We start from the raw sequence: 21,397 nt of genomic DNA on the forward strand, positions 1-21,397 counted from the left end.
ACATATACATCATAGTATTATTAACCATAGTCACCAGGTAAAAAGATGAAAAAGCAAACTATAAAACATTTCCAAACCATATATCTGACACAGCGCTCACATCCAGAATGTATAAAAAACTCTCAAACTCAGCATTAAAAAGCAAACAGTCCAATTAGAACATGTACTAAATATATTAAGAGACATTTCACCAAAGAAGATATATATCAAGAGATGGTAAATAAGCACACAAAAATGTTCACCATATCTCTGCCCATTATCATGGTAATGCAAATAAAGAACACAATCAGATACCATTACACATTTATGAAAAAGGTGACAATAGCAAGTGCTTGTGGAAATGCAGAGAAACCTAATCTCTCATACATTGCTAACAGTAATACCAAATGTTACAATCACTTGGAAACTGGTGTGGCAGTTTCCATTTATTTTTATTTATTTATTTATTTATTTATTTTTTTATTAGTTGGAGGCTAATTACTTCACAACATTTCAGTGGGTTTTGTCATACATTGATATAAAAACTAAACTTATGCTAATGATTTGGCTCAGCATTCACATTACTGAGAATTTTACCTGAGAAATGAAAACTTAGGTTCACATAGAAACCTGTATACAGTTGTCGATAGCAATTGTATTTGCAGTAGTCAAAAACTAGAAATAACCAAAATGTCCTGCAATAGGTGACTGGCTAAACAAATTACAGTATATCCATACTGTGGAATAGTGCTCAGCAGTAAAAAGAAACAATCTCTTGATCCATGCAACAACTTGGATTGATCTCAAAGACGTTATACCTAACGGTAAAAGTCAGTCTCAAAAAGGCACATACTATATGACCCCAGCTATATAACTCTCTTGAGTTCAGTTCAGTTCAGTCACTCAGTCCTGTCTGACTCTTTGTGACCCCATGAGCTGCAGCACACCAGGCCTCCCTGTCCAACACCAACTCCTGGAGTTTACCCAAGCTCATGTCCATTGAATCGGTGATTCCATCCAACCATCTCATCCTCTGTCATCCCCTTCTCCTCCTGCCCTCAATCTTTCCTAGCATCAGGGTCTTTCAAACGAGTCAGTTCTTCCCATCAGGTGGCCAAAGTATTGGAGTTTCAGCTTCAACATTAGACCTTCCAATGAACACCCAGGACTGATCTCCTTTAGGAAGGACTGGCTGGATTTCCTTGCAGTCCAAGGGACTCTCAAGAGACTTCTCCAACACCACAGTTCAAAAGCATCAATTTTTCGGCACCCAGCTATCTTTATAGTCCAATCTCACATCCATACATGACCACTGGAAAAACCATAGCCTTGATCAGACGGACCTTGGTTGGCAAAGTAACGTCTCTGCTTTTTAATATGCTGTCTAGGTTGGTCATAACTTTCCTTCCAAGGAGTAAGTGTTTTTTAATTTCATGGCTGCAATCACCATCTGCAGTGACTTTGGAGTCCAAAAAAATAAAGTATCTCACTGTTTCCACTGTTTCCCCATCTATTTGCCATGAAGTGATGTGACCAGATGCCATGATCTTAGTTTTCTGAACGTTGAGCTTTAAGCCAACTTCTTCACTCTCCTCTTTCACTTTTATCAAGAGGCTTTTTAGTTCCTCTTCACCTTCTGCCATAAGGGTGGTATCATCTGCATATCTGAGGTGATTGATATTTCTCCCAGTAATCTTGATTCCAGCTTGTGCTTCTTCCAGCCCAGCGTTTCTCATGATGTACTCTGCATATAAGTTAAATAAGCAGGGTGACAATATACAGCCTTGACATACTCCTTTTCCTATTTGGAACCAGTCTGTTGTTTCATGTCCAGTTCTAACTATTGCTTCTTGACCTGCATACAGGTTTCTCAAGAGGGTCAGGTGGTCTGGTATTCCCATCTCTTGGAGAATTTTCCACAGTTTATTGTGATCCACATGGTCAGATCTTTGGCACAGTCAATAAAGCAGAAATAGATGTTTTTCTGGAACTCTCTTGCTTTTTCACTGACCCAGCAGATGTTGGCAATTTGATCTCTGGTTCCTCTGCTATTTCTAAAACCAGCTTGAACATCTGGAAGTTCACGTATTGCTGAAGCCTGACTTGGAGAATTTTGAGCATTACTTTACTAGCGTGTGAGATGAGTGCAATTGTGCGGTAGTTTGAGCATTCTTTGGCATTGCCTTTCTTTGGGATTGGAATGAAAACTGACCTTTTCCAGTCCTGTGGCCACTGCTGAGTCATCCAAATTTGATGACATATTGAGTGCAGCACTTTCACAGCACCATCTTTTAGGATTTGAAATAGCTCAACTGGAATTCCATCACCTCCACTATCTTTGTTTGCAGTGATGCTTCCTAATGCCCACTAGACTTCACATTCCAGGATGTCTGGCTCTAGGTAGTGATCACACCATCGTGATTAACTGGGTCGTGAAGATTTTTGTGTACAGTTCTTCTGTGTATTCTTGCAACCTCTTCTTAATATCTTCTGCTTCTGTCAGGTCCATATCATTTCTGTCCTTTATTGAGCCCATCTTTGCATGGGCTTTAGAGATCTCTAGTCTTTCCCATTCTATTGTTTTCCTCTATTTCCTTGTGTTGATCACTGAGAAAGGCTTTCTTATCTCTCCTTGCCTCTCTTTGGCGTTCAAATGGGTGTAACTTTCCTTTTCTCCTTTGCTTTTCAACTTCTCTTCTTTTCACAGCTATTTGTAAGGCCTCCTCAGACAGCTTTTTTTTTTTTTTTCCTTTTTCCTGGGGATGATTTTGATCCCTATCTCCTGTACAATGTCACGAACCACTGTCCATAGTTCATCAGGCACTCTATCAGAACTAGTCCCTTAAATCTATTTCTCACTTCCATTGTATAATCATAAGGGATTTGATTTAGGTCATACCTGAATCGTCTACTGGTTTTCCCTACTTTCTTCAATTTAAGTCAGATTTTGGCATTAAGGAGTTCATGATCTGAGCCACAGTCAGCTCCCGATCTTGTTTTTGCTGACTGTATAGAGCTTTGCCATCTTTGGCTGCAAAGAATATAATCAATCTGATTTCTGTGTTGGCCATCTGATGATGTCCATGTGTAGAGTCTTCTCTTGTGTTGTTGGAAGAAAATGTTTGCTATGACCAGTATGTTCTCTTTGCAAAACTCTATTAGTGTTTGCCCTGCTTCATTCTGTACTCCAAGGCCAAATTTGCCTGTTACTCCAGGTGTTTCCTGACTTCCTAGTTTTGCATTCCAGTCCCTGACAACTCTCTTGAAATGATATGTAAAAAGGATGATAGTTAAATCAGAGGTTTCGAGGGGTTAGGAATGAAAGTTCAGTTCAGTTCAGTAGCTCAGTCATGTCTGACTCTTTGTGACCCCATGGACTGCAGCACACCAGGCTTCCCTGTCCATCACCAACTCCTGGAGCTTACTCAAATTCATGTTCTCTGAGTCGGTGATACCATCCAACCATCTCATCCTCTGTTCTGTCGTCCTCTTCTCCACCTATATTCAATCTTTCCCAGCATCAGGGTCTTTCAAATGAGTCAGTTCTTCCCATCAGGTGGCCAAAGTATTGGAGTTTCTGCTTCAGCATCAATCCTTCCAAAGAATATTCAGGACTGATTTCCTTCAGGATTGACTGGTTTGATCTCTTTGTTTTCCAAGGAACTCTCATGAGTCTTCTCCAACACCACAGTTGAAAAACATCAATTCTTTGTCACTCAACTTTCTTTATCGTCCAATCTCACATCCATGCATGACTACTGGAAAACCCATAGCTTGACTAGACAGACCTTTGTCTGCAAAGTAATGTCTCTGCTTTTTAATATGCTGTCCAGGTTGTCATAGCTTTTCTTCCAAGGAGAAAGTGTCTCAATTTCATGGCTGCAGTCACCATCTGCAGTGATTTTTGTAGCCCCCCCAAAAAAAGTCTTTCATGGTTTCTATTGTTTCCCTATCTCTTTGCCGTGAAGTGATGGGACCTGATGACACGATCTTTGTTTTTTGAATGTTGAGTTTCAAGCCAGCTTTTTAACTCTCTTCTTTCACTTTCATTAAGAGGCTTTTTAGTTATTCGCTTTGTGCCATAGGGTGGTGTCATCTGCATATCTGAGATTATTGGTATTTCTCCCGACAAGCTTGATTCCACCTTGTGCCTCATCCAGTCCGGCATTTCTCATGATGTACTCTGCATGCACGTTAAAAAAGCAGGGTGACAATATACAGCCTTGACGTATTCCTTTCCCAATTTGGAACCAGCCTGTTTTTCCATGTCTGGGTCTGTTTCTTCTTGACCTGCATACAGATTTCTCAGGAGGCAAGTCAGGTGATCTGGTATTCCCATCTCTTGAAGAATTTTCCACAGTTTGTTGTGATCCACACAGTCAGAGGCTTTGGCATAGTCAATAAAGCAAAAGTAGATATTTTCTGGAATTTTCTTCCTTTTTCAATGATCCAACAGATGTTGGCAATTAGATCTCTGGTTCCTCTGCCTTTTCTAAATCCAGCTTGAACACTGGAAGTTCGTAGTTCATGTAATGTTGAAGCCTGGCTTGGAGAATTTTGAGCATTTCTTTGTTAGCGTGTAAGATGAGTGCAATTGTGCAGTAGTTTGAATATTCTTTGGCATTGTCTTTCTTTGGGACTGAAATGAAAACTGACCTTTTCCAGTCCTGTGGCCACTGCTGAGTCATCCAAATTTTCTGGCATATTGAGTGTAGCACTTTCATAGCATCATCTTTTAGGATTTGAAATAGCTCAACTGGAATTCCATCACCTCCACTAGCTTTGTTTGTAATGATGCTTCCTAAAGGCTACTTGACTTCGCATTCCAGGATGTCTGGCTAGGTGACTGATTATACCATCGTGGTTATCTGGGTCATTAAGGTCTTTTTTGTATAGTTCTACTGTGTATTCTTGCCACCTCTTCTTAATATCTTCTGCTTCCTTTAGGTCCATACCATTCCTGTCCTTTATTGTGCCCATCTTTGCATGAAATGTTCCCTTGGTATCTGTGCTTTTCTTGAAGAGGTCTCTGTGTGCATGCAAAGTTGCTCAGTCATGTCCCACTCTTTGCGACCCCATGGACCATAGCCCTCCAGGCCTCTCTATCCATAGTTTTCTCCAGGCAAGAATACTGGAGTGGGTTGCCATGCCCTCCTCCAGGGAAAAGATCTCTAGTCCTTCCCATTGTATTGTTTTCCTCTATTTCTTTACATTGATCAATGTGGAATGCTTTCTTATCTCTCCTCAATATTCTTTGGAACTCTGCATTCAGATGGGTATATCCTTCCTTTTCTCCTTTGCTTTTAGCTTCCCTTCTTTTCTCAGCTATTTGTAAGTCCTTCTCGGACAACCATTTTGCCTTTTTGCATTTCTTTTTCTTGGGGATGGTCTTGATCACTGCCTCCTGTACAATGTCACAAACCTCCCTCCATAGTTCCTCAGGCACTCTGTCTATCAGATCTAATCCCTTGAATCTATTCTTCACTTCCACTGTATAATCATAAGGGATTTGAATAGGTCATACCTGAATGGTCTAGTGGTTTTCCCTACTTACTTCAATTTAAGTCTGAATTTGGCAATAAGGAGTTCATGATCTGAGCCACAGTCAGCTCCTGATCTTGTTTTTGCTGACTGTATAGAGCTTCTCCTTCTTTGGCTGCAAAGAATATAATCAGTCTGATTTTGGTCTTGATCATCTGGGACAAAAGTTAAGAAGACGGTAAGTATGACTCTGAAGAAGCAATGTAAATAAGATATTCATGGAATAAAATGATTTGTATTTTCTTTGCAATGGTGGTTAAATGAATCCAACATGCAATTATAGCAAACAAACAAAACGCTATACACATGTTGTGTCAGTGTCAATGGTTTTGATATTGTACTTTGATTATGTAAGATATAACCACGAAAAACTGGGTGAAAGATACCTCAGTCCTCTCTCTACTATATTTGAGGTTTCATGTGAATTGATAATTATTTCAAAATGAAATGTTAAAAAGCACTATATAAAAGCTGAGAGGAGGGGATAGGATGACTTTCTTGTTCAGTTGCTAAGTCATGTCTGACACCTTGAAACGCTATGGACTACAGCATGCCAGGCTCCTCTGTCCTTCACTATTCTCCCAGAGTTTGCTCAGCCTCATGTCCTTTGAGTTGGTGATACTATCTAACCATCTCATTCTCTGCTGCCCCCTTTACATGGGTGAAATAAATCTGTTATAAATTAATCATTATTGATGCAGAGTGATGGGTATGAGGACATTTATTATAATGATTCTGATTTGTATATACTGAGTAGAAAACAAAATCAGGCACTATGTCATATTTATTTGTGTTCAATATATAACACTGGATCCCCAGTGTTCAGCTAATCACTGATGCTTAAAACTATTTGCTAAATAACAAACATCAAGGAAGTCAACCTTTTAGTCTTGGTTTCCTCCTTTACAAAATGAACAGCATAGTATTTACCTCTCAGTGCCATTGTGTGGGTAAAATGCCAATAAATATGAGTATTTCAAATGTAAAAGTAGTGAACAAAACATCACTGAGTTGTGGGACCACTTCAAGCTACCTAATCTACATGTATTTGAAGTTGAGGCAGGAGAGGAGAGAGAAGAAAAAATAGAAAAATGTTTGAAAATATAGCATTTATATTATATGAAAAACATCATGAAGTGAAGGGAAAGTCTCTCATTCATGTCTGACTCTTTGCTGTATAGTCCATGGAACTCTCTGGGCCAGAAAACTGGAGTGGGTATCCTTTCCCTTCTCCAGGGGATCTTCCCAACCCAGGAATCAAACCCAGGTCTCCCACATTGCAGACAGATTCTTTACCAGCTGAGTCACAAGGGAAGCCCAAGAATACTGGAGTAGGTAGCCTGTCCCTTCTCCAGTGGATCTTTCCAACCCAGGAATCGAACTGGGACCCCCTGCATTGCAGCAAAAAACATCATATTTGTATGAAAAACATTTTCAAAAATGTTTGAAAATATAATTTTCTAAATTTGTTGAAAACTTTCAATCCATAGTTCAAAGAAGCTCAATAAACCTGAAGACAAGAAGCATGAAGCAAACTACACCAGGGTGCATATTAATCAAATATCTCAGTCAGTCAGTCAGTTCAGTCGCTCAGTCATGTCCAACTCTTTGAACAAATATCTCAAAACCATTGTAAAAGATCAAATATTAAAAGCAGCCAGAAAAAAGTGGCACATTGTGTACAGGGGAACAAAAACAAGACTAATAGCATTGTCAGAAACAATGCAAGCAATAAGGCAAGATAAAATGGATACACTTATAACTTAAAGTTTAGAAAATAAACTTATACTTTAACAAATATAATCCAACAATAACTGAAGAAAAAATACAACATGAGCAAGTGGGTTTTCTCTCACTAATGCAGTGTTGCCTCCACATTTGAACAGGAGTCAGTGTAATACACCTGCTAACAACTACTTTTGTTTTAAAGCAAAAAATGATATAATTACCAGTATGCTGCTACTGCTGCTGCTGCTAAGTCGAGTCAGTCGTGTCTGACTCTGTGCGACCCCATAGACGGCAGCCCACCAGGCTCCCCCATCCCTGGGATTCTCAAGGCAAGAACACTGGAGTGGGTTGCCATTTCCTTCTCCAATGCATGAAAGTGAAAAGTGAAAGTGAAGTCACTCAGTCGTGTCCGACTCTTGGCAACCCCATGGACTGTAGCTCACCAGGCTCCTCCGTCCATGGGATTTTCCAGGCAAGAGTACTGCAGTGGGTTGCCATTGCCTTCTCCAAAATTATCAGCATAAATAAGAAAAAGATTTGACAAAATTCAACATCAGTTCCTGACAGAAAACTCTTAGTAGGCAAGCAATAGGATAGAAGATTGTCAATATGACAAAGAGTATCTATGAGAAACCCACAACTAGCACTGTACTTTATAATGAAATGCTGAATATTTTCTCCCTACTTTGGGAAGAGCCAAATATGTCCCCCCACCTCCACTTTTTTCCTACATTGCACTGGAAGACCTAGCCAGAAGAATAACCACACTCCCCCCCAAAAAATCCATATAAATTGGAATAGAAGAATGAAACTGAACTTACCTGCTTAAGGCATGTTTATGAAGAAAATGCTATGCATGCTACCAAAAAAAAAAAAAAAAAAACAGGAAAAATGTATAAGTGAATTTAGCAAGATTTCATATTCAAAGCAATTATACAAAATCAATTTTGTTTCTATATGTTATCAAGGCATAACTAAAAGATGACATTTAAAAATCAATACCAGTTAAATAGCATAAAAATATGAAATACTCAAGGACATATTTAGCAAATTGTGTTCAAATTTTATTAACTAAAAACTATAAAACATTGCTGGAGTTAATTAAAGAAGATTCAAATACATGACAGATATTGAGCTTTTTAGAAGAGATTTTACTATTAAGATTTCAACTTTTTCCCTGGCCTATGGTGTCAATTCTATTCTAGTCAAAAACCCATTGGGTTTTTTTTTTTGAAGAATTTGACAAAGTTATTCTTAAATCCACATGAGAATTCTACATACATAGAATAGCCAAGGTGATTCATGATCAAAAGGTGATCTTTGATGAAAAGAAAAAAATTAAAAGCCTATACCAGTCGATATCATGGTTTACCATTGAAACTTTACTAATCAAAACAGTGTAGTACTAGCATTAGGATTAATGTATAGATCAATGGAATAGAAGAGAGAGCAAGAATTTCAATAAAGGAGCTAGAGTAATTCAAGGGGCAAAGGATGGTCTTTTCAACATATAGTGCTGGAATAATTGGTTTCCGGGATGGCTCATTGCATAAAGAATCCACCTGCCAATGCAGGAGATAGAGGAGAAGCAGGTTTGATCCCTGAGTCAGGAAGATTCCCCTGGAGGAGAAAACGGCAATCCACTTTAGTATTCTTGGAAAATTCCATGGACAGAGGCTCCTGGAGGGTTATAGCCCATGGGATTGCAAAGAGTTGGACAGGAATGAGCACACACACATGATAAGACATAGCTCAATAATTAGAAGACAAAAATCTGAAGAAAAAAAAAAAGAAACCACAAAGATTTTAACAGGTATTTCACAAAGAAAAACATAAATGACATACAAACACAGAAGAAATATTCAACATCATTAGTCATCAGGAAAATGAAAATTAAAACCACAGTGAAATATAACTATACTTCTACTAGAATGGCTACATTTAAAAGGATGTGCTGTATGCTTAGTCGGTCAATCGTGTCTGACTCTTTGTGACCCCATAGACTGTAGCCTGCCAAGCTCCTCTGTCCATGGGGATTCTCCAGGTAAGAATACTGGAGATACCATGCTCTTCTCCAGGGGATCTTCCCGACCCAGGGATTGAACTCGGGTCTCCTGTATTGCAGGCAGACTCTTTACCATCTGAGCCACCATGGAAGCCCCACATATACATACAATTTATACATTTGGTAGTAAATGTAGGGTGGATGAAATTGAAAAAAGACTAAACTATCAGCTATATTTCAATTAAAAAATAAATTAAATATACACTGGGAAAAAAGGAAAAGAAAAAAAAAAGACTGAAGAAATATTATTAAGAAGTCAAGATGATCGTAGTAATCCTGAAGAAAGGCATCTGTAGACAGAATGGGAGTAAAGAACATGAAACAAATGTTGGAGATGTTGAACATGAAATAGCTGTCAGAGGTGTTTCAGAATTAGGACTATTCCATGTCATTTGCTAGCTCCTTTCTTTATCTTTTTCTTTTGGTGTAAATAAGAAATCCCTCCCCTTGTCTCAGACACATTTGATTATGTATGTAGTGGCAGTTGTAAGGAATGGACAAGGAAAAAGGAGCTGTGGCTGTACATGGGCCTAGCATACCATCTTAACTGGGGGTAATGGGAGGTTAAGATTGGGCAGAATCACCCATAAACTGTTTTTACTTTATGTCCAGTTTCCCAATTCCCCACCCCAGGAAGTTCTGACACAGTTTATGTGGAGAGAGATTGATTTAAAAGCCTCCATATATAATTCTGATTCAACTTCACTTTCTAACAACTTCAGGTTTCCTCTCCAAAATTTGAGTTGAGAACCATTGATTTAAAATTTGCCTAGAGCCTGTTATACAGAGTGAAGTAAATCAGAAAGAGAAAAACAAGTATCGTATAGTAACACATATATATGGAATCTAGAAAGATAATACTGATGAACCTCTTTGCAGGGCAGCAGTGGATGTAGATATAGAGAACAGACTTGAGGACACATCGGGAAAAAGAGAGGGTGGGACAAATTGGGAGAGTAGCATGGAAACATATACATTACCATATGTAAAATAGGTAGCAGTGGGAATTTTATGTATGGCTCAAGAGGCTCCAGCCAGTACTCTGAGACAAGCTAGAAGGATGGGATGGGGTGGGAGGTGAGAAGAAGCTTCAAGAGGGAGGGAACATATATATACCTGTGGCTGATTGATGTTGATGTATGGCAGAAACCAACACAATATTGTAAAGCAATTATCCTCCAATTAAAAATAAATAAATTTAAATTTTTAAAAATTCTGGTATGACATGCCCAGGGAAGAAATCAGTTTTTAGGTATGCTAAGTTTGCAGAGGTTGCAGAGAATTCCAGGTGGCATGTGTGACAAAAAAATTGAGATGGAAGTAATTGGTTAGAGCTGAAGATGTTAAATTGAAATTTTTCAGTATGGAGATGGTATTTTAAGCCATAGATGTTGAAAATATCATCAAAGGTGGGGGGGAAACAAACCTGAGGATTGAATTCAATAAATTATCCACAATCAAAGAGCAAGAGGACAAAAGAAGAGTCAGCAAAGGAAACCAAGTAACAGTGATAATAGAAGTAGGGGAGACTCAGAAAAGTGTGATAACAGGTTTAGTCAAAGATTGGAGCTGAAATATAAGGCAGGGAGGATAAGAGTCACTTGTACTTACATGATTTACCTGAAAATAATTCCTCTAACCATCTCTTTTCTATGTTAAAGTTAAAGGTTAAAGATCTGTAATGGCTTTTAAAGACTACATATATTATCTGGATAGAGTCAAGTGGGTAATGGAGAAGAAGAATTATGGCATTTTAAAAGATTTAAACTGAGATATTTATGCATTCAATCTCATATATGTAATCCATTTGCTGAACATGACTGATCATTTTGCTTTCAAAGAGAGAAAGAGTAAAACCCTGTCAGTTACATGTCCAGATGTCTCAATTTGAACTTCATTTTAACTGTAAAATGCTGTTATGTCATTTCTAAACCAGTTTATAAAGGATTACTTTGACATAATTATATAATGACTTCTATCAATCATATCTTTTACAATTTGAAGCTTAAAGTATCTTCAGTAGCCTGTGCAGCTAAATTGACTTAAATAAAAGCCATACTATCAAAAGTAAAGAAACTAGAAACCTTTTTAACTGTACATATATATGTTGAGTCAGAAGGGTCCCAATTATAATTCTTAGTCAAATATATCAGTCTCAAATGATCTACATGGACAGTAAAGGCAGTAACAAATCAGTTCTGTCCAAGAAAGTTTATTTAAGATCTATACAATGCCAGGCCCTCTACTTGATTTAAAAAGAAGACATATTCTGTTTCTTCAAGTAGTTCACAAACTAGTTGGTGTTGCTCAGTCATTTCCCACTCTGCACCCCTGTGGACTGCAGCACGCAAGTCTTCACTGCCCACTATCTCCCGGAGCTTGCTCACTCTCATGTCCATTTAATTGGTGATGCTATCCAACCATCTCATCCCCTGCCATCCCCTTCTCCTGCCTTCACAAACTAGTGAGGGAAGCAAATAACGCCTCACCAATTTCATCACTTGAAAGTTACTTATATGTTTTTATACTTATTTAGTTCTCTGAATTTCCAGCAATATATTTGTAATTTTAACTTTTTCAGTTCAGTTCAGTTCACTTAAGTCGCTCAGTCATGTCCAACTCTTTGCAACCCCATGAATTGCAGCACGCCAGGCCTCTCTGTCCATCACCAACTCCCAGAGTCTACCCAAACCCATCCATGTCCATCGAGTCGGTGATGCCATCCAGCCATCTCATCCTCTGTCATCCCTTTCTCCTCCTGCCCCCAATCCTTTCCAGCATTTTAAGTACCTCTAATTTAATATGGTGAAAATTGGAAGAAACAACGACAAAAAAAAAAAAAAAAGAAAGAAAAATGCATTGGCAACAACAAAAATAAGTATAGAGGAAATGAAAATAAACTTTCAAATTCTGTTTTGTTTTTTTTTTAAGTTGGTATCATTTATACTACTGAACGTAAGAAGGCTTAAAACTGTACTAAGACTTTTGGGATAGACTATTTTTCTTGAAATATTTTTCCATAGTACACTTGTATCAGTCTGTTATGCTGCAGTATTAAAATCTTAGTGTCATTATACATTAAATTTTATTTCTTATTGGTATTACAAGTCCAACATGGGTCATTAGAGCTTTGTTGATTACAGTCACTCAAGAACCCAAGCTAATGGAGATTCCTTTTTTATTTTAATTTTATTTTTCCAGCTTTATTGAGATATAATTGATGCTAGATGAATGTCATCTTAAGGTGTACATCTACATCTTAAGGTGTACATCATGGTGATCTGAAATACATGTGAATTGTGAAAAGATTCCCACCATCTAATAACACATTCATCACCTCACAAATTTATCTTTTTTTTTTTTTCAATGAGAACATTTAATTTCTGTTCTCTTGAAAAAAAAAAAGAGAAAGGGTTCGTCACTCAGTCATGTCTGACTCTTTGTGACCCTGTTGTCTATATGTAGCCTGCCAGGCTCCTCTGTCCATGGAGTTCTGTAGGTAAACGTTCTGGAGTGGGTAGCCATCCCCTCCTCCCAATTATACAGTGTCATATTATTAACTATAGTCATCATATTATTCATTAGATCCTCAGACCTTGTTCATCTTACAGTTGAGTGTTTATACCCTTTTACTTTGCTATTCAGTTGCTCAGTTCTGTCTGACTCTGAGACCCGATAGACTACAGCACACCAGGCTTCCCTGTCCTTCACTAACTTCTGAAGTTTGCTCAAATTCATGTCCATTGAGTCGATGATGCCATCCAATGATCTCATCCTCTGTCATTCCCTTCTCCTCCTACCCTCAATCTTTCCCACCATTAGAGTCTTTTCCAGTGAGTTGGCTCTTCACATCAGGTGGCCAAAGTATTAGAGCTTCAGCTTCAGCTTCAATTCTTCCAATGAATATTCAGGGTTGATTTCCTTTAGGATTGACTGGTTTGGTCTCCTTTCTGTCTAAGGGACTCTCAAGAGTCTTCTACAGCACCAGAGTTCGAAAGCATCAATTCTTTGGCACTTTATGGTCCAACTCTCACACCCATACATGACTACTGAAAAACCCATAGCTTTTACTATATGAACCTTTGTTGAAAAAGTGATCTCTCTGTTTTTTAATATGCTGTCTAGGTTTTTCATAGCTTTTCTTCCAAGGAACAAGTGTCTTTTAATTTCATGGCTGCAGTCACCATTTGCAGTGATTTTGGAGCCCCCCAAAATTAAAGTCTATTTAATTTCCATTGTTTTCCCATCTATTTGCCATGAAGTGATGGGACCAGATGCCATGATCTTAATTTTCTGAATGTTGAGTTTTAAGTCAGTTTTTTCACTCACCTCTTTCACCTTCATCAAGAGGCTCTTCAGTTCCTCTTTGCTTTCTGCTATTAGGGTGGTGTCATTTGCATATCTGAGGTTATTGATATTTCTCCCAGCAGTCTTGATTTCAACTTGTATTTACCCCACCTCTAGCCACTTTTCTCCTCTCTGTTTCTAAGAGTTTTACCTTTTAAAAAAAAATCCACATATAACTGATATGCAGTATTGAAATCTCCTTCCTGACATGTTTACAAAGTTGACCAAATGCAGAGAAAAGGGAATGTAGTAAATTAAATGCTAACTCCTAAAGCCTTTATCATTCACATTTATGGGGTCCAGTCTAGTCACATGGCCATGACTATCAAAGGAAATGATAATTGCAATCTTGCTATGTTCCTGAAATGAGTGAAAAATTAGAATCTATATGAATAACATTATTGGCTTCCAAGACACTCTTCTCTTCTTCAGAAACAGACATTATGTGTGTATTAGGTCTTCCCAATTATCTCGCCTGAGATCCTGCATGCATAGTTCTTCTACTTCATTTGAGGATAGCTTCTCAAACCTAGTCTCCATATTTCTGACTTTTTCAGTTTCATTTATCCCATTTAGGAGGGTTGTTTCTAGAATGTTTTTCATCATTATGATGCTTTTATTTGTCTTCTTCTAATGTCTGAGTTTTATAAGGTGCTTTACATTCTTTTCCATGCTCTATTGAGTGCTTTTTGTACACTTATATAACTGTTTTGAACTTTTTAATATCTTTTCTTAAAATCATTCTCTACAATTTTACTACATAGAATTATGTAATTTAACTTTTTTTGTGTTTTTCAGCTCTCTTTTCCTCATGTTTCTTTTTCTTGCTTGCTTCTAGTCTATCTTTCCCCTCTTAATTTTTCAGGCATAGGTCCGATGATAATTTCTTTTGTGAACATTACTGAGCTTTGAGTGGTGGTAAGTACCTGCTGATGAACAGTTTGGGGACTTATTTCAAGCACTGCTCTCTTCAAGTTATTTTCTTTACCCAAGGAATAAACATCTCCTTAGCTTGCAAAGTATAGAAACTTTACTTAATAGTCTTTTTAAAAGCTTAATCTTTAAACTTTAATCTTCTTTTGCATTGACTTATCCCTCCGTATTGGCAGAGAAACTAACAGTAGAAATGACATAAGCACCACCACAAATTTTCCTTAAGTGTTCCCTGTTTCACAGTTCAGAAAATTGGTCTAAATCACAGTTTAAAATCAGTCTAATGGGGCATTCTAATAAAAAATAATATTGTATATGTCCATTAGAATGTAACAAATTGGGGGGTGGTTTATTTCTGACTCAAAATCCAAAACTACGTATGTTGGAACTACGCATGTTCTCTTCTCTCAGTCTGGGTGTGATCCATAATGTGTCTGAGAAGGCACAGGAATCTCTTCATCTTAATGAATATTTTATATTTACTTGTCTTTATTTTATTTTATTTTTGCTATTTTTGATGGGATTTGAGGTTGAAGGGTAGAGTAAAAGTGCCTTTAATACATTGCCTTACTTAGACATTTTTATTTTTAAAAAATAAATATTTATATGTTGTGTTCCTATTGAACATTGACCTCTTTGAAGTTATTCCTCATCTTTTTATCTCTAGCACTGAACATAGTGAGTCCTCAACAGATGTTTTTGAGTTGAGATAGAGAGGGTTAAATTTTCAAATATTTTATTGGTTATAAGAGGGAACCAAATAAATATGGAGATATAGCATGTCTTAAGACACCATCACAACTGTAAAATCATATCAAAACACTTTGTGTTGGTTTTGGAATAGGATCATCATTTTTGCACAGAAAGCCATCAGATTTATGTTGCAGTTCAATTCCCAATGCGTATAATGAATTGCTTTCACTTCTGGTAAGCAACTGGGGAAAAAAATAAAGCATTCAGAGGTATGCTATTCATTTCAATGTTTTAGGAAAAGCCTATTACTTCAAGTCAATAGCTACAGGAATTGTATTCAGCATGTGTATGTATACCACAGTCTTCAACATTTCTAGTGAGTATTGACCAACTTGCATTTACAGGTAGTTCAGACACACTGATGGGCAAACATGGAAGACATTGTTGGGTTTCTATTTTGTTTGGTATGATGGTCAATGTTCTCCAGAGAAACTGAACCAATAGGATGTGTGTAGACAGATGGATGTTAGATAGATAGATATTTTAAGGAATTGGCTCACATGATTTGTAGGAGTGGGTAATTCTGAAATCTACAGGTAGGCCCAGGTGGTGCTCACCTGCCAATGAACTCACCTGCCAATGCAGGAGACATAAGAGATTTGGGTTCAATCCCTGGATTCGGAAGATCCCCTGGAGGAAGGCATGGCAACCCATTTCAATATTCTTTCCTGGAGAATCCCATGGACAGAGGAGCCTCGTGAGCTACAGTCCATGTGGTCACAAAGAGTCAGACATGACTGAAGCGACTTAGCGCACACATTTGTAACACACACAGGCAGGCCAGCAGGCTGGAGACTGAAGGAGGAGTTGATAATGTGATCTCAAGTCCAAGGACAGTCTAAAGTAGAACTCTGTCTTCCTTGGGCACTGTTAGTCTTTTTTCCTAAGACCTTCAACTAATTAAATGAGGCCCACCCACCATGTGGAGGGCAATTTGCTTTAGTCAAAGTCTGCTATTTTATATATTAATCACAGCTAAGAAATACCTTCACAGCAATATCTAGACTGCTGTTTAACAAAAAATCATTACCATGACCGATCTAAGTCAATACATGAAATTAACCAACTCACCTGCCATGCTTAGAAGAATTACAAATTAGCATCAGTTGACCTGGCTTTCAGTTCGAGTGTTATTGTGCCACAGTAAGTGGCCAGGAGGCTGCTCTGCTATTTTATGTGACACAGCATGACCCCAGGGGAGTGATGCAGAAGTTGAAATCTCAAGTAGTAGTCTTTGTTGTAGTATCCAGATTTATTTGGCTTATTAAACATGTTATTATAAAAAGTTCTTGATAGCTTAAAGCATCCAAAAAGTAGCACATTTATAGAAAATGGCAGCATCATTATTGAAGCTGAGCTTCCATCCTCCCTACTCCCCCACTTCACATGACTAATAACTTGGAACTCACTCTTGTATATGTTTTGGCTAAATTTTGAGATTTATAATGTTGTATAATCAATCTGCAAAACGAGTCCCAATTTCACATGAGCTGAATGAGGACTAAAAATCAAGCAACAAATATTAGGATTATCCTTCCATTACACTCCCTTTGAAAAACGACTCCTTGCTGCCATATGAAGGATTCTCTAAGCTTTAATACTGAGCAGAGATTTAAAAGGATTAACGTGAACCACCTTCCAGTAAACACACAGAATGCATTTTAACATCTAGTGTTTCATCTTTATTTGAGTACTTTCAAATTGTAATGTTCTGGTCACGTAGAAAGACTGGCTGGTATTGTCCATTACTATTCATGCTAAGTTATTCACAGTCCCCCACTGACCTTTTTGCAACAAGTTTTTCAGATCTTTTGTTTCAGTCGCTGTTTTCTGTCTTGCTGACATGAGTCGGTCAGATTGATGGTGCTCTGTGCAGGGGTTTCCCACATGGATGTCATTATTACTAATGCTTCTTTCTTTAGCAACCTGTGTTTATAACTTCACCATTTAGTTGCTTTGCCCAACTCTTTTGAATTCCTAGGACTTACATTTCACTGGAATAGCACTTCTTATTGCCAGGGTACTTTGTAAAACACTTGACTCTATTTTCATTTATAACTATTTTTAGAGCGAACAGTGGAATTTAACAGACCTGTTCTCTGATTGTTTATTTTTACCTGGACATTTATTTGGAAGATGTGCGTTCTCTTTGGGCTTCCACAGATGCCCCACTTATTCATTCAACATCTTCTAGTGCACCAAATATGGACACGACCAGCCTGCTCACAGATGAAAGCTCACACTGTCTGATCATGAAAATAGCAGCAGTGTAGGTCTGTTAGTATATGGTCTGCTTTCTAGTGTTCTCTATGTGGAATACTATCCGTGCCCTCCAACAAAAAACTGTTTCTCATTATAATTTTCAAAAGGGTGGTGATGATAGGCATAGGCCAATGCTAGATGATTTTGTAGCCTTTAAGATAAAACACTATAATGACAAATTCTGAGGGTTATGCCATAGCACAGCTGGAATAGAAAGTTTCTGAGATAGCAAGATTAGAGGAAAGGTGAAAACCTGCTTGCTCCATATGTCTCCCATTGACCTGTCTCCATGATTAAAGCACTTAGATTCATATAACACTGCAGGTAAGCTGACACCTTAAAAATATACATTTAGAAACTAGAATGGATAATGTTATCACCATGAATACATGGACTTTTATGCCATGACTTCATGAAGCATTTCATGATGCCTCTAGGTGAAATATCACTTACTACTTAAAACTGTTTGCGTTGTCTGCTCTAATCATTTTATAGAACTTGTTACACGCTTTAAGATTTTATATTTATCTGTATTCAGTTCAATTCAGTCACTCAGTCATGTCCGACTCTTTGTGACCCCATGGACTGCAGCACGCCAGGCTTCCCTGTCCATCACCAATACAATTTTATCTGTATTATGTCTGTCTTATTCAGTTTGACTGTAAGGTCCTTCAGGATGAAGTGAAGTGGGTTTGTGAAGTTTTCTTTAATTTTTCCACAGTAAATAGCAAGGATCATGTATATTATGGATGCTTAAAAAGCTGATAAATAAATGAAAAAAAGAAATGACTATATTAAAATTGATTACCCTATCAGCTGAGCTTGGGAAAGCATGCCAGGTAAGTATAATATGATGGTGAAGAAAGATATAGGTTGCTGCTACAAAAGTTAGTTTCCAAGCAAAGTGATCAAAATAATTGCTTGAGGTGAAACTTTCAGAATGACAGAGAACCTTGGTAAATTGCCTCCAGAAGGACAAAGAAAATACTAGGAAAAATTATCTACATCAACCATTTCAGAACCCTAGAAATTAACCAAAGACATAGTTCAAAGTAGAAAATGTTTATTTAAGAAAAGTTACTAGGTAAAGAAAATGAAAACGTCCTCTTGAAGAGATATATGCACCTCCATGTTCATTGCAGTGTCATATACAATAGCCAAGATGTGGAAACAGTCTTAAGTGTCCATCAATGGATGAATGGATTAAAAAAATATGGCATATATTTATATTTATTTATGAGTATTTTAGCCTTTAAAGAAAGAAATATTGCCCTTTATGACAACATAAGTAGATTCTGAGAGAATCATGCTAAGTGAAATAAGTCAGACAGAGAAAAATAAATATCATATAATCTCAGTTTTATATAAGTGGAATCTAAAGAAACCAAAATCACAAAGACCCCCAAGCTTATAGATACATAGAATAGATTGATGGTCACCAGGGGAAAAGTGTCTGAGGTAGAGTATGAAATTGGTGAAGCGGGTCAAAAGGTACAAAATTTCAGTTATAGAAATAAGTCACAGGGCTGTAATGGACAGCATGGTGACCATAGTTCAGTTCCGTTGCCAGTCATGTCCGACTCTGCAACCCCATGGACTACAGCACACCAGGCTTCCCTGTCCATCACCAACTCTCAGAGCTTGCTCAAACTCATGTCCATTGAGTTGGTGAAGCTATCCAACCATCTCATCCTCTGTCGTCCACTTCTCCTGCCTTAAATCTTTTCCAGCATCAGGGTCTTTTCTAATGAGTCAGTTTTTCATATCAGATGGCCAGAGTATTGGAGCTTCAGCTTCAGCATCAGTCCTTCCAATGAATATTCAGGACTGATTTTGACTATAGTTAATCACACTGTATGTTTGAACGTTGCTAAGAGAGCAAATCTTAAAAGTTCTTACCACAAGAAAGTTTAAATTCAACTATATATGGTGACAGATGTTAACTAGACTTACTGTGGTGATTATTTCTCAATATATACAAGTCCTGAATCATTGTGTTGTACACTGAAACAAATATAATGTTACAGGTCAATTTTACCTCAATAAAATTTTTTTAGAAAAATGCATGGAGCTGAATATTAAATACCTGTGCATTTTATTGTGTATATATTTGTGGGTGTATATATATATATGTGTGTGTGTGTGTGTGTATATATATATATACACATATATATAGTGTTGAAATAAAGAGAAGCTACTTTAGTAACTAAAGCAGGATCTGTGTCATTTGGTTTTGAGTATAATCCTGTCTGTACCCCTCTTTCCATGGCATGGCAGGTGCAGCAACTACCCATCTCACAGCCACTGAAGGGGACTGAACTCCTTTTGGAGCTCTGCAAAAGCCTCATTCCCCAGAGTGTTGTCACTATTTGACCAAACTTGGAGCTTTCTGGAAAAGTCCCATTCTCAGGACCTTGTTGCTATTTAACCTGACTTGGAGTTCAGCTTGGCAGAGAAGCCCTACATTCAGGCATTATCAAAAACAAGTACAATTAGCTACAGTAATCAACATTACAGCTGTCTAAGGCAGAAAGAAGTTCCAGCTGGGACAAAAAAGAAGCTGGCCAAAATTTTGACAGGAAGATTTAGGGAATGATTCAACCTTAAAGGATTGGAAGTTAAGTTCAGTTCATTTCAGTCGCTCGGTCGTGTCCGACTCTTTGCGACCCCATGGGCTGCAGCACACCAGGCCTCCCTGTCCATCACAAACTCCAGGAGTTTACTCAAACTCATGTTCATCGAGTTGGTGATGCCATCCACAGATATTCAGGTGAGGTCAAACAAGGTGGTTCTCTGCCTTCTTGTTTTAGCTCTCATCAGAGGTGACCACAACATGAAGACAGTAGTGGGGCAACCTCAGGCAAATTAGTAACATTTCTAAACCTTATTTTCTCTTTGTAAAATCAAACAGTCTACCAGGATGTGTTGCTTTCAAGATTTAAGATTGTAATTCATATGATATATATGTGCACCAGTTCAGTATTTATTAATTCAGGTTTGCAGTGGCTTTATAGAGCATAACCACCATGAATAAAAATCATCCACTCAATTAACTAAATTTTCCGGTTTTGAACAACAAATTAAGAGACATGCAAATAAAGAGGAAAGTTTAGCCAATATACAGAAAAATGAAAGTGGTCAGTAGAAATTGTCTTTGAGGCAACTTGAATGTTTCCCTAAAGGAAGCCATGTTTTAAAAATTAAAGAAAATATGAAACTATGGAGATGCAGGTTTGATCCCTGGATCTAGAAGATCTCTTGGGGAAGAATATGGCAACCCATTCCAGTATTCTTGCCTGGACGATCCCATGGACAGAGGAGCCTGGTGGGCTACAGTCCAAAGGGTTGCAAAGAGTCAGACATGACTGAAGTGACTTAGCATGCACATAGAGATATGTTCATGTGTATCAGGGAGATATCAGGGGAGCATTTCATACAAGGATGGGCACAATAAAGGACAGAAATGGTATGGACTTAAAAGAAGCAGAAAAGATTAAGAAGAGGTGGCAAGAAAACACAGAACTATACAAAGAAGGCCATAATGACCTGGATAACCACGATGGTATGTTCACTCCCTAGAGCCAGATCCTGGAATGTGAATTCAAATGAACCATAAGAAGCATGACCACAGATAAAGCTAGCAAAGATGATGGAATTCCAGCTGTGTTATTTCAAACCCTAAAAGATGATGCTGTTAAAGTGCTGCACTCATTATGCCAGCAAATTTGGAAAGCTCAGCAGTGGCCACAGGACTGGAAAAGGTCAGTTTTCATTCCAACCTCAAAGAAG

At 37.8% G+C, this 21,397-nt stretch overlaps 1 protein-coding gene across 5 annotated transcripts in view; it reads right to left on the reverse strand.

Annotated features, from left to right (window-relative positions):
• The window catches only part of LOC133044015 (uncharacterized), a 247,629-nt gene that overhangs the window by 203,276 nt on the left and 22,956 nt on the right, over positions 1-21,397 (reverse strand). For 2 of the 5 annotated variants that reach the window (XR_009689812.1, XR_009689815.1), the window contains exon 2: positions 8,070-8,107. The gene's annotated coding sequence lies outside the window, so the exon portion shown is untranslated. Of the gene's footprint in view, positions 1-497; positions 5,676-8,069; positions 8,108-15,919; positions 15,977-21,397 lie in introns of those variants that run through there. The other 3 variants (XM_061125579.1, XR_009689818.1, XR_009689813.1) reach the window with 3 other exon arrangements.

This window comes from Dama dama, chromosome 3, assembly GCF_033118175.1.
Source record: "Dama dama isolate Ldn47 chromosome 3, ASM3311817v1, whole genome shotgun sequence".
NCBI classification, from domain to species: Eukaryota; Metazoa; Chordata; class Mammalia; order Artiodactyla; family Cervidae; genus Dama; species Dama dama.